We start from the raw sequence: 14,847 nt of genomic DNA on the forward strand, positions 1-14,847 counted from the left end.
GAGATTCACGCTAGATTGAATGTGCAGATTGTGTGGTAGATCTTCAAAACATGGAATTACTTGACGTCTCCACGTGTTGGGATTTCTATATAAGGAGGTGGGGGTTGCTTTGCCCCCACTTAGCCTTGTTTTGCATATAGTTTGTGTATGAGAAAGTGAAGAGTGTGGGCTTTCTTTTTGCCTGCTTATTGTGGTGCTATGGAGTTGATTGACCATAATGTGTCTTCTCAGGTTGGTAACTTTTTTATAAAATGGCTTTGTTTTACATATTTACATTTTGCACCATTTTTTGTGCTCTACGCTGGGGAAAAATAACTAGGGTTTAAGTTGGGTATGATGTACCTTTAATGGCTATGCATAATAGGCGGGTGTCTTGGTGCATGTATGGTTTTTGCATCATACTTACTATTTGGGTCTATTGCCTAGACTATTGGTTTTTTTTATGCACATAGTAAAAAGTAGTTTCTTTCGCAACAATGTGGTTATCTCATGGTAGCACTATGATTCTTTCATGTTTCATTGTTTAGGTAAATATGAAAAAAGTTTGTTTCACAAACACCTGCTTGGATTATCATAGTTTGTTGGACTATTGTTTATTGTTCAACGAATAACGCGCAAAAATCTGATTGAGTTAAAGTTTAAATTGTCTTGGAAAGATGATACTTACCACATTTTTTAGTTAAAACAGACTGAATTGATTGTATTGTTTTGTAATTGGCCAAAGTTAGTTTTTCACTATTTGGATCTTTTGATCTTAATATGGTCTTTTGACCTAGTGGGCAAAGTAGTTCTATTTTTATGGTATATACCCACTTGAAATGACACAACATGGACTATGGATACAATGGCATTAGGGTTTTGAGGCTTAACATTGGTTCTTTTTGCTCTAGGGTATACTACACTCTGCCGTGGTATCTTACTGGTTTTAGATGTTGAAATTAAAATACAATTTCTGGAATGAACTATACATAGTCTTTATTACTGGAGAAAAATATTTTGGTACCATTTGACTCATTCCAAGACCTATACAATCAAAAATGTAAAATACCTCACAAAATGATCGATATAAAAGATACAAAATGCTTTATGAGCAAAAACTGGGAATAGAACACTTGGATCAGAAAGGGTGGTGGCCTTCTAATCAAAATTTTATTTTTATAAATAGCTATTTAAAGTTAATTTTGAAAAAAAAAGGGTATATAGCAGCCTTATCTATAACCTATGTAAATGCACTTGTATCTTGAAGGAGTGATTAACTTTCTTGATTACAGGTTTTAAAAGACTTAAAAAGAACTCAGACCTTATACTATTCATAAACAAGAATAAATGATTAAGTTTGGACAATAGTTTTTAAGTTAAAAAATTTGTAAGATGGACATGGATAACAACTTATATAGTCCATTGACACCTGTAAATCGCATTCAAGGCTAACATATATGTTGTCTTGTTTGAATGGATGCAGGTGATGCCTCTATCCTTTCTTGGAGTTTTTTTGGCTTAGTTGTTGTCCGTCACTATCATACTAGACTCTTGCTATTTTTTAAAAGATCCATTCTAATTACCCCATGTATATAAACATTAGAATGATAGCTCAGTCTTGTAGCTATGTACAAAAAAGAAATCAAAGGCTGAGTTTTTTTTGTGCTACCCCTTGTCACTTGTCTAAACCTTTTGAAATTTTATGTTCTTTTGTGTACTTTTGACTTTGCAGATTTTAGGTTTGCACTTGAATCCACCTTTACTAACCTTGATTTTTACATAATCTTTCAAGATCACACTCAATTTGAAATGATTGCTTGCATGAGAGTCATCCAGAACACAGAGAAACATGCAAGGATTCTAGAACAAATTCGACTTTACCTAAAAGACCATCTCCCTTTAAAAAAACCCGTGCCCCTAGATCAAAGGCTAAAAGTTTTGTAATCTCCTACCCTTAATAAACTCTTTCTAACTCATCCAAACCATTTGTTACAGGCCTTATCACTCTTTCAAGGTCTAGAGTTAACTTCCAAATCTCTTTCTATGGCAAATTCCCTAGCTAGTCTTGAGATGTAGAAGCAGCTTGGAAGCACCACAATTTATCTATGAATCTGCCTTAACTTCTGACAAAAAATCTTCTAGTTTACATATATGCTCTTTTTTAATGATTGGGTCAAAATATTGGCCACTTTAGACAAGGATTGTAAGGATGGTGTTTCTTTGATCTCCCAATACATTGCCCAATTACATGTACTTACTTTACAATAAAACCAAGATTTAGCTCAATTCTTTTCCTCACGGGTTGAGTTGTCCAGCTTTCTTAAAACTTTATGCGGCCTCAATCCAACTTTTATTAGTACCCCCACTACTCCTGCTATCCCACAAACAGGCGATATCTTCAACAGGGATTGTGCTACTTTTGAAGTTGTCAAAGAATTTCAAAACAACCTTTGCTCCCTCGGTCACTCTAACTTGTTAGAGATGGTCCCCAAAGTTTCCAAGTTCTTCCCCTTTTTTCCACTCAGACAAAGAAATTTAAGTCATTCAGGGTTGACCATCAACTTTGGGTCCTCCCCAACAAAGATTTGTTGGCACCTATCCTAAGTGAAACATGGGTGTATCTAGCCAACCTCCCTGCTTCCACTGTGGAAGACTGCACACTCAAGGTTCTAAAAGGCGAGCAGTTCTTGGACAAAGGGGAACTCATCAAAGTGCCCTTTAGCCTCAGCTTTTTTGACCACTCCAAATGCTCTTCTATTGTTGGTTTATATATTTGTATGAAATGGAATATGTAGTTCGCTAAAAGCAATCCAAACTTCTATACTGAGACCATTTCGCATGTTTGTTCACCTTACCTAAAATGTGTATGCAAGTTTATGGACTCCAAAGCCTCATGTGATTCTACTATTGTGTGGTTTGACCATGCAATTTGTTTATTCTCAATCACTTGGAACAAGTCTTCCATCAGAAGCCGGTGGACTTTCACTTATCACTTATTTGCTCTTGGTTGGGTGAGCAACAAACCACTAGTTGTTGCTCAAATTGCTTTTAAGATCTTTTGCGGCCTTATGCTTGATATTCTTAAAGAGCTTAAATTAGATGAACCAAGCACTTATCTCACCACTTATGCCAATTAGAAAGGTGTTGAAATTCTTACTCGATTGCTCAATCCTTGCATTGAAGATGATGATTCACCCTCACTGAAAAGACCCAACTCTTTCACCACCCCCAACAACTCCTTCACATCTTTTCTAACACCTAGCACTTCTTCTAGCTTTAATAGAGGAAAGTCTCAAATAATTACTAGAGAACAAGGAAGAAACACACCTATCCGTCACCCCCTTGACTTTTGTAATCTTCTTTACCTCGCAAGAAATTTTTGGCCCTTGTGGAAGGAGGCATCTCTTGAAAAAGACTTCTACGACATATCTCATCTATATACACTGTTTGTACAAGAATGAACTTTTGGATTGGGTTTTGCCCAAGCCTATCTTCTGTGAGTGTTTTGATCTACTTTTTGGAAACCATAAATGTTAGATAAGGTCCTTATTGGCTGGACTTATCATCAACCTATTAAAAGTTTAGTTTACAACAATGATTTTCTACGTCACAATAACATCCTTGAATGTGCTTGTGATAGGTGTAAAACGTTCTATAATGGTTTTGGAGACTTAGGCAGGCATGTTTGCACTTGTGATCTCAAGGTTATTAATGATCCTACAATCCAAAAATTCACGACGAAACGACTGAATCACATTCTAGTTCTTTCTAGAAAGCCCCTACCTTTCCCTATCAACTTTACTTAGTTGTTTGACTGACCTCGTCAATACTCTCTATCTGGAGAAGAAGGTCCTACTAGACTTAACCAATTTGGTTCGACAATGTTTTCTCCAAAAAGTAACTCTTTTACCACATAAATGGTCGTCTACTGATAGCACTTGGATCACACCCGACCTCAACTTAAAATTTAAACTCGCACAACATTGGTTTGTTGTTGGTCTTGATAAAGCGGCCAATTGCCCTACTATCATTTGCCAAAACCTTTCGTTAAGCCGCTCACTTACGACTATCTAGTGGAAACAATCCCTGTAATAGTAGCTTTGAATACCACTTTATCTAGAATTGAGACTATCTTAAAATCGCATCCATAGAATCTATCAAGAAAATGAGTAACTGACCACATAAAGCAGCACTTAACACATGTATTAGTCTTAAGTTTACATGATCTTATATTCCTTTTTTGACTCCTTTTTTGTGTTAGAATACATCAAGCATCTCATTCACAAATTCTGTCTCAATGGCTTCAAAAGAAACAACCTAATTAATATTGTCACAAAGCCTATTTCACAAAATAATAGGCCTAGGTTAGGATTTATTCTTACTAACCTCATTTATAAAATTAGGGAGTAGGTCTATACACAGTGGGCCTATTGCCGACCCACTATGTATGGCACTTGGGATGGTCGAGCGGGTACACACACACACACACAGGTACTACTAGTAATTAAATGTAACCTCATCCATTACCACCCACACATACACACTCACATACTCACGTGTGAATTACCTTTTCATGACCCTCAAAAAATGGGATATTTTGACCTTGAGGTACTACTATGATTGTATAACATATATTGTTTGATCTTGTTGGTTGCCTCTTTTGAGGTACGTAACCACTAACTTTAGTCAATTAAAAAAATTACATCAGTAATGTGGGATTTTTCTCTCTTAAATCCAGTGACCTATCCATGGATTTGGCATTTAACACCAGGTTTCCTATAGCCTACCGCCCTTATAAACATAGAGCCTAACCCCCTAGAACCCCTTGTGGGACTAATGCCTTCTTCAGGGGACGCACTTTTTGCCCTACACAGGGCTCCACCCTTCACGGGGTGCCTGCCTTGCCACTCACTAACTCTCAATATTTGTAGGTTTTTATGACCCACTGGTAATTCAAGTACATAATGACATATCACACCCAGTATGGTGCCTCACTCTCTGCCCCGCTACTAACTCTCTCTCTCTCTCTGTCTCTCTCTCTCCCTCTCTCTCTCTCTCTCTCTCTCTCTCTCACACACACACACACACACACACACACACACACACACACACACACACACACACACATGCTTGCTCGTGACTTATAAGATTCTGCGTCTCTCCTAAATTAACCCCTACATCGAATACCATGGCAACCACCTCTGGCATTCTTGAGCCTTGAGGTTTGGGTTGGGCTGAATGTGCAAATCGTTTGGGGAATCTTCAAAACTTGGCATTAACTGATGCCTTCACGTGCTAGGATTTCTATAAAAGGAGGTGAGGGTTGCTTTGTCCCCTCACTTAGACTTGTTTTGCATATTGTGTGTGTATGATAAAGTGAGGAGTGTGGGCTTTCTTTTTTCTTGCTTACTATGGTGCTATAGAGTTGGTTGAGCATGATGTGGCTTCTATGGTCGATAACCTACCACATTGGCTTTGTTATGTATAATTATATTTTGCACCCTTTTTTGTACTAAACATTGGCAAAAAATAACTAGGTTTTAAGTTGGGTATGATGTACCTTTGTATGGTTTCTTCAACATACTTACTATTCGGGTCTATTGCTTGTAATATTGGTTTTTTAACGCATACAATAAAAAGTAGTTCCTTTCATAACATGTGGGATTTTATTAATGTGGATATCTCATGGTAGTACTATGATTGTTTCCCATTTCACCATTTAGGTAAATATGAAACAAATTTGTTTCACAAACACCTGCTTGGATTATAAGAGGTTGCAGGACTCTTTTTTACTATTCAGTTGATAATGTGCAAAAATCTTATTGAGTTAAAGTTTAAATTGTCCTAGAAAGATGATACTTACCACATTTGTTGGTTAAAACAGGCTAAGTTGGTTATACTTTTGTTAAATTGGCCAAAGTCAGTGGTTCAATACCTTGATCTTTTGATCTTAATATGGTCTTTTGACCTAGTCGGAATAGCAGTTATATTTTTAGGGTCTATATCCACTTGAAATGGCACAACCTAGACTATGGACACAATGGCATTTGGGTTTAAAGGCTTAACATTGGTTCAAGTTCTACTCTAGGGTATACTACACTCTGCCGTGGCATCTTACTGGTTTTAGACGTTGAAATTAGAAGATTTTTTCTGGAATGGACTATACAAAGTCTTTTTTGGAGAGAATGTTTTCGGTACCATTTGACTCATTCAAAGACCTATATATACAAAAATGTAAAATACCTCACAAAATCATGGGTATAAAAGACACAAAATGTTTTATGAGCAAAAAATGGGAATAAGTCACTATATCAGAAGGAATGGTGACCTTTTGATTAGAATTTTATTTATATAAATAGCTATTTAAAGTTAACTTACAAAAATTGGTATATAATAACCTTATCTACTATAACATGTATAAATGCACTTGTATCTTGAAGGAATGATGACTTGTTTTTGTTATTACAATTTCTCCCTCTCCATCTCTCTCTCTCTCTCTCTCTCTCTCTCTCTCTCTCTCTCTCTCTCTCTCTCTCTCTCTCTCTCTCTCTCGCTCAAAGCATGTTTAGGTGGTACCACTTTTTGCACCTTTTGGTGTTACCACTTGCAAAAAGTGGGGACCGGTAATATTTTCACAAATTTACTTAAAATTTGGCACTCATGATACTTTTAGATTCTCCTTAAGAAGAGCTATCTATTGATATATAATATGATAGGTGATATTTTGTATGAAGTGTGAGAATGGGGGTCCCAAAGTACTAATTGAAGTAGTGTCCAAGACACCCAAAAGTGGTACCACCTACATATGCTTTGACCCCTCTTTCAAGGACAAAGAGGACAAGATGACACTACTACATCAATCCTGCCTCCTCAAGGGGACAAAGCTTTGGATGACGGACTCAAGCTACCTACGAATCAACACGAGTCTAAAAAGAATGAACTGAACAAGATGTGTGAAGCCCGTAAGCAAGGTTAACGGATAGTCTATAGAGGTGGTAAAGCCATTATTATGGGTTTCGAACTCCTAAATCATCCCCCCCCCTCTCTCAACCCCCCGTATGTTTTCTTTTTCTTTATGACCCTCTCAATGTGCCCTCATTCCTTAACCGATATGTATCTAATGCCTTCACTTAGAAGGAACCATTGCATGTTTTGTACCTTATCCCATGGGTCATATCTGACCTCCATGGATGAAAATATAATCTCTCTCTCTCTCTCTCTCTCTCTCTCTCTCTCTCTCTCTCTCTCTCTCTCTCTCTCTCTCTCTCTCTCTCTCTCTCTCTCTCTCTCAACCATCTCGTTCATGGCCGCTTCTCAGTCTGTCCAAAGGAATTACATGTAGATAACGATGGTATGTCCAAGCTAAAAAAATCCACATAGCACCACCAGAGGCGGCGTTGTTGTACTAGTAGTGCATTAAGATTTTGATTGTATGGCTTACCATTGACATTGGACATAAAGCAAGATGATCATATATAGCTATTAGCATAGCTAGTAGTATGTAGCAAAGGGTGCAATCTAGATAGGCCCTTTGGTCTAATTAAGAGCTCGATTGCGAGATTCAGTATCTTAGAGTTGAGTCCCGCACAAGGGATAGGGAGCTTACAGTGCATTAAAAGTGATGCGCTACAAAGCTATGTGTAACTAGTCTCACCATAGTAAACAATCAGGCACATACAATGTAAGGGCCTCCAAAATTTGAGAGTTGTGTGTAAGTCAAATAAAAAAAAGCACCAATAAAAGCCAATTGAAAGTTGTATATAAAATTTCAATAGGTCATAATAAATTCGCAACAATTTTGAATCCCTCTATATGATCCATTAGGGGTGCTCAAGCCTTCATCATTAATCTCTCTCTCCCCTCTCTCTCTCTCTCTCTCTCGCCCTAATATGTAAGCTACGACTGCCATCCTTACCATTCATTGGTTGTGATTCAACCCGCTTAAGGCTTTCTCTATGAGCAACCCACTACTATGGCAAAAATCCATTCTACCATTGGTATAGACACTATCACCAAGCAAGGGGAAGGTTTTGAAGGTTGCCAAGAAATCAAAACAATAATGTATGAATAGGTCCATCAAAAACTCAAGATTGATGCCTACCGTGAAGACATCATCAAGCTTATCAACATAAGGTCCATAGACTATGTCCCCTTAGCTTGTTTCACATACACCTTGCTTCCATATATTCTCAATGTATAAAAACACTCATGCCGTCAAGGCCAACGCCACCTCATCATGTAGCACCATGACTTCCTTGCGACAGTCCACCTTCTCTACCACATGGGGAGCATTGACAACCTCCTTTTTTGCAAGGTGCACCTCCCACTTGTATGGCTAGCCTAATGTAATTCAAGGCTATGGGAGTGCTATTAGCAATATACCACATGCCCCTTAACACGTGCTATCATTAAAGCACCAATGGTAAGAAACACCGCAATAAAAAAGTTGGGAGCATTCATTCTTATATTGCTAGAGAGGCATGGCCACTATTCGCCATTGCTTGAAAAAGTAATCCCCATTGTTTTTTCTGTAGACCCCATATAGTTAATGTTGTTGTCAAGGTGGTGACCATTCAAGGTTTAAGTTTATAGCCAATATTAAGTTAAAAGTGTGCCGGCCAAAAGTGAGTAATGCTAAAAAGTGAGTATGATTGAAGTGGTCATAGTTGGGATCTTATTAATCAAAGTTGAAGTACTCAAAGTTCTCTAGAGGCTTGTCTTTACAGCTTGTCAATCGGAGCTACGGATAAGAAGTTATGACAGTTTTAAGTTGAGTTAGTAGCAGATCTGTACCGGATTAGGAAACTGCAGCTAAGCTGACAAAATTGAAATGAATACATGGTCCTGAAGTGCTCACTTTGTGGAGCACGTTGGTCTTTTCACATCGGTGATCGAATTTACGGTTGCCAAGTTATTGACCGCCGTTAAAGATTTACCGGGAGCCGGTTCCACACCAGTCGGGTCTACTCGGTTGGAGTGCCATCTCAGAGTTTTTGGCTCTCGATCGGATCTTGGAATGCAATGATCGCGAAATATACCCAACAAGGTAGGACCAGGAAGCTGGCTATTTGGAGCAGATGCAAAGAGAGGAAAACTCTCCGAATGCATCCACTTATACTTGCATCTTGAAAGCTATGGTGGCATTCAATGCACTAGAGTGGGCAACAGAATTCAAGGTGATATTTCTAGTCAGGGGATGTTGGAAAATGAAGTCGTGTGAGGCGGCATTACCTTGGCCGATAGGTATGCCAAATGTGATGCCCTTCAATGGTGCAACCAAGAAAAAGGGCCGCCCAATTAAAGGGCATGGCCAATGGCCGCCCACTTGAGAATTAAAGTGGCTCTAACTAGGGGGTGTGAAAGCCAAAGTAAAACGAAGGTGATGGTGGGCAGAGCAGAAAATGACAACACATGGAGAAGAGGAAGCGCTCACGCAGGCCACCTCACACCTCGAATGGCTTGGTCCATGAAGCGAAAAGTGATCAGAAGCTAGAGGCGATGCGATTCTGCACTAGTCGCGTAGCGTTTGGAACTGCCCAAAAACCCACCTGCCACGTCATCAGGGAGCCATTCCCATTAGCGATATCGCTATTGGGATGGCCGAAAATAGAAGGAGGCAAGTCCATGAAGCACAAAGGGTGCTATTATAAAAACAAAAAAAGGCGGCTCTCTGAAATATCTTCTCCTCTTTTCATTAAACCCCTTCTCTCCCGGGGAAGAAAGCCTTGAGATCATAAGCTCCATAACCCAATCTAAGCTTTCATAAGTTTCATTAGCCGAGGCTAATTTAATATCCTTGACACTAGTTCTATAATTGGACACTTAAGTGTCCTGAGACACTAAAGTGTCCTGTTTTTCTACCAAGTTTTGGCAATTTATTTGTCAAGCTAGAAAGAAGTTTTTTTACACCTTGCTTCTATTATAGATTGGTTATGAGGGAAAAAAAACACTGGATTTTTCTCCATATCAAAATAAAATCTGTATGGAGAGAATTTTGGTAAGTTCTAAGACATAAATTTTAGTAAAATTTCAAGCCGTTTTGCAAAATTGTTATATCTTTTTGTAGAGATGGCCTTTCTTGCGTTTATAAAAGCCAAGTGTTAGCACTTAATGTTACAAAACAATGAGATGCACTTCAAAGATAAGTTTTCACATCACATGCAAGCTATAGATATAATTTCATACTTGAGCACATGCTGAATAAGAGCATAATTTTGGTGTTCCAAAGGTCCCCTCATGTAATTGGTACTATTCTAGTGCAATTTGACAACTACAAATGACTTTATATGTTTAAACCAAGAAATTATGTATTTTTTGGGCTCCCTGACTCAATTAAATCTCATTGCTTGAACTCTATTTTGAATTTTTTATCGTGAAAAAACTCTTGAAAATCTTGAGTTCTCCATAATAACATTGAAAACAAGGTTTTAGGCACCCCAATTGTGTATGTACCACGTAGTTTGATACATTTAGTTGATTTACATGAAAAGTTTGATATTATTTGGGGTTTTGAATGCTTATGTCTCAAGAATGAAAATATGAAAGTTCTCTTATGCAGTTTTGAATATTTAAAATGATCCAATAATTGTTGCATACCAAAGCCCTTCTACTTGCCACCTTGAGTGCTCAATGGAAAGGGCAAGCAATGTATCTCTTTTTAAAACTCACAAATACATCAAAAATATTTTTCTTTGTGTACAACTATATGCTTGAAATGACCATATCAAACACATGGAGCTTTCCATTCTTTTATATACCCCAAAGTCAATTTTTTTGCACATGAAACTTTCATCTATAGCAAAATTGTGGAAGAGTCACCTAAAATTTTCTACAAGGTCGCTTCATTTTTTCTTGAGCTTATAAATGCGATTTCTTGAAAGCGTTGTTAGGAGTTTTTTGGAGCAAGGGACTGCGCATATGTATATACACATGCATGGTGCATTGAATAAAGGATTGCCCATTTTCCAGAGCCAGGTGGTTACGTGGGGCCCACACGTGTACAGATAGGACAACATGTACATAGTGCATCGATTTTCACTATCACCAGCACTAGTGTGTTTTTCCTATAATAATGAGGAGTTGGTAGCGCGTAAACTTTTCAAGGAAGCTATCTGCGGGCCGACGACATGAGGTAAGCAGGCGCGTCAGATGACATCTAGTGGTGTCAAGAGGTTGAATGGGGTCAATACTTGCACGTGGATAAGTACGAACACAACGTGGGTGTTTCCTTGTGATAATTATACAAAAAGGTCATCACGAGGACCATATTTTGGGGCCACTTCACGTGGTGGTGGGATGGATTATTGGAAAAAGTTGAGTGCCAGGTGTGCGGATGGATGCAGCAGGGTGACAACTATGCACTACGAGGCCATTTTTTCACATGTTCTGGGTCCGTTTGAGGTCAACCAAAAGGCCAAAGGTTCCCAAGTAATAAAGCTAAGTGTGGGAACTAAAAAACCTGAGAGAAGACTAGAAAAAATGTGGAGAGAAGAGGAGGAACAGTCGCAATTGTGTTTTTGCTGTTTTTGGAGCATGTTTTAGCTATAAATTACTCATCCGAGGTCAGATTTGAGCACTTTGACATTGTAGACTGGGTTTTGGGCCATTCTGGGCACGATGGCGCTATCCATTTTACCAAATTCCTCACTGTTTTTCTTTTGTTTTGACTGTGTAAGTTTCTCCTATGAGCGAAGCTTCTTCTCCAATTTGTGATTGTATCTGTCATATTTTACCCATATTGTGTGAGCTATTTGCCCCATTGGTGTTGGCCCAAGCTCAATTGTATCTAAACATCAGAAATTCACCTCTTTTGAGCTGAGTTTTTTGGGTGTGTGTGTGTGTCTCTGTGTGGAGTGGGCAAATGGATAGTCTCTCTCATGTCACTCCATCGGTGTGTTCACAGTCTCGGCCAGGTGGGTTGTGTAAGCCGAGTGGTGCCCCATAGTGTGTGTGTGTACCATCCCAAGAGTGTGTGTTGGGTCATTATAGAGGGGTTGTGTGTGTTTCCATCCCGCTCACATTATTTTGGTGTCCCCACTAAGGATCTTCTTCGAGTACCTTCATCTTTGGGAGTACAAATTGCAGATTATAGGTTACAGGGACAGGTACAGGTATAGGTGATTCACACAGGTACAGGTAGCTAGAGTAGAGTGATACACTAACAATGGAAGTCACTTGCAGTTTTCGTCGGTATGCATCATTTGGCGCCTGTTTGAGCGCATTGTCTGCTGCTACTGGTATTGTACGTTACTTGTGGAAACTACCATTGTACACCTTTGTGGAGCCATATTTGGTTTTATTTGGCAGTCCTAGCCATTTTTGAGACTTGGTCTGGAAGATAGTCATTTTTGAGACTTGGCTATACGAGATTTGCATAAGCTTTCATGAGAGGGTCGATAGCGTGAGGTTTTATTGAGCTGGGGGATTCTCAAATGTGAGATTCTTTCGATGATACAGGTGGCTGGAGCACCCTTTTTGTGACCTCGCCATAGGGTATGTACTAGTGATTCCTACTTGATGCTCCGGTTCTATTGTTGTAGGTTATGCATACATATACAGTCTATATTTTGGGTTCTTACTGCTCTACTTCTTAGGAAACTCTGCCAAAAATTTTCCAAGTTGTGATGGCTGGTTTTTTGGTCTTTTGAGCGATTTATGTTGTTATGCTGCTGAAATTGTGGCAATCAGGTGTGGCCTTCTTGGGAGCTGCATGGTTGACTTTAATGGATGATCAAAATGGCCCTCAATTCACTTCTTTTCATTTAACTCAAAGAATCCAGATAAATGTTCCTGTGTCCAGGAAGATTTGTTTCCAGCAGTGCATAGTCTTTATCTTTGGGCCAAGAAGATTAAGAGATATAATGGAATACCCTTTTCCTGTTGTAATTCCGATGATTAACTATGACAACTCATTTGGTGAGCATGTTTTGTCCTTATCTAAAGACAAGCTCCATTGAAGTTTCTAGGGACTGAGTCGGTCAAAAGTTTTGGGTTCTTGTACGTGTGTTCGAAGGGGTTCTCAAAGCACTGTAGCTTGAGTAGCCATGGCTTTCTCTTATCCGTAGTTTCATGGAAGAAATGATGAAGATGTGGAAGACTTTTAAGAAAAGATGGAGGTTTCTTGCATTAGTAGTTAGATTCACGATCCTGCACAAATGTTACATCTTCTCCAAATTTGTTTGAAGAGTGATGCACGAGTTGTTGGAATTAGGGTTGCAGAGAAACACACATAGCTTGGAGAAGACGAAGGAAGCTCAAGGCACACAATAGAGAGTGTGTTACTTAGTGTGCAATGGAAAGATAGATAGCCCTAGAGTGATGGGCGTATATACAATGCACGGGGGAAAAAACCTCCTAAAGAGGGAAAAAATGCCCCGGCGGTCCTAGTGTGTTCACACACATCACTACCACATGTATATGGTAACAAATCCCCCCTGGAGTGATGCGGTGAACGAGAGCTGGCACATGAGTAAAGGGAAGTGCCATGCCCTGAGGACAGGATCAGTCCACAAAGGGGAGTAAGCCCAAAGCTTTGCGGAAAGCTTCAAGCTTCTCACGAGACAATGCCTTTGTGAAAAGATCTGCAAGGTTGTCCTGTGTTGGCACATAAGCCAAGCTGATCTCTCCTGCTGAGAGCCTCTCCCTGACATAGTGGTAATGCACCTCAATGTGCTTTGTGCGAGCATGAAAAATTGGGTTCCTTGCAATTGCCAATGCGCTCTGACTGTCAGTGTAGATAGTGTTGGCAGTGTCCTATCCAACACCCAAGTCAGCCATAAGGCGTCTGAGCCATACACACTCAACCGTAGCTGTGAAGACTGCCCTGTACTCAGCCTCACAACTCGAAGTGGCCACAGTAGGTTGCTTCTTGCTCAACCATGCTATACATGAACTGCCAAGCATGAAACAAAAACCACTTGTGAACACTCATGTGTCAAAACAACCAGCCAAATCTGAGTCCGAAAAAGCATGTAAGTCTGGCGGCAATGATCCCCCCTTGGGATAAAACAAGCCAAGATGTAAAGTGCCACTAAGGTAGCGGAAAATCTTCTTGACAGCCTGCCAATGCTTAGACCCTGGGCTATGCATAAATCTGCTGACCTGCGAGACTGCAAACTGAATATTTGGCCTCGTGTTACATACATAAATGAGGCAGCCAACAGCAGTTTGGTAAAGAGTGACATCAGCAGGATCGCCAGCATCATGTAGAATCAACTTCAAACCTGTTTCCATGGGAGTGGCAATAGGTTTGCAATCCTCAAGTCCAAACTTACATAGCAATGTCTCTATGTAACTTTTCTGACACAAGGCAATACCACCATCACACTGCTTCAACTGTATACCCAAGAAATGATGCAACAGCCCCAAATCTTTCATCTTGAAAGTAGCATTCAAATCAGCCTTAAATTCAGCAATATGTCTCTCATTTGGTCCAATGATCAGCAAATCATCAACATAAAGAACCACAATGAGAAATACATCATCCTCACGCTTTACATACAATGTGCTTTCTGTTGGACTGTTACGAAAGCCTCGTTTAACCAAATGAGTGTCAGCTTTCTCATACCAAGCACGAGGAGATTGCTTCAACCCATACAAAGCCTTCTTACATTTGCACACTTTGTCCTCTTGTCCTTTTATGACAAAACCGCGAGGCTACGTTACATAAACTTCCTCAAATATGTCACCATTCAAGAAAGCAGTAACAATGTCTGATTGATGTGCATCCGAACCAAAATGAGCTGCCAATGCACATAGAAAACGCACAGTAGTCATACGACAAGTGGGAGAAAAAGTCTCTTCATAATCTATGCCTTTTTGTTGTGCATAACCCTTTGCAACAAGTCGAGCCTTATGGCGATCGATCTC

This window comes from Adiantum capillus-veneris, chromosome 15 (assembly GCF_014529385.1).
Source record: "Adiantum capillus-veneris isolate H3 chromosome 15, ASM1452938v2, whole genome shotgun sequence".
NCBI lineage: Eukaryota > Viridiplantae > Streptophyta > Polypodiopsida > Polypodiales > Pteridaceae > Adiantum > Adiantum capillus-veneris.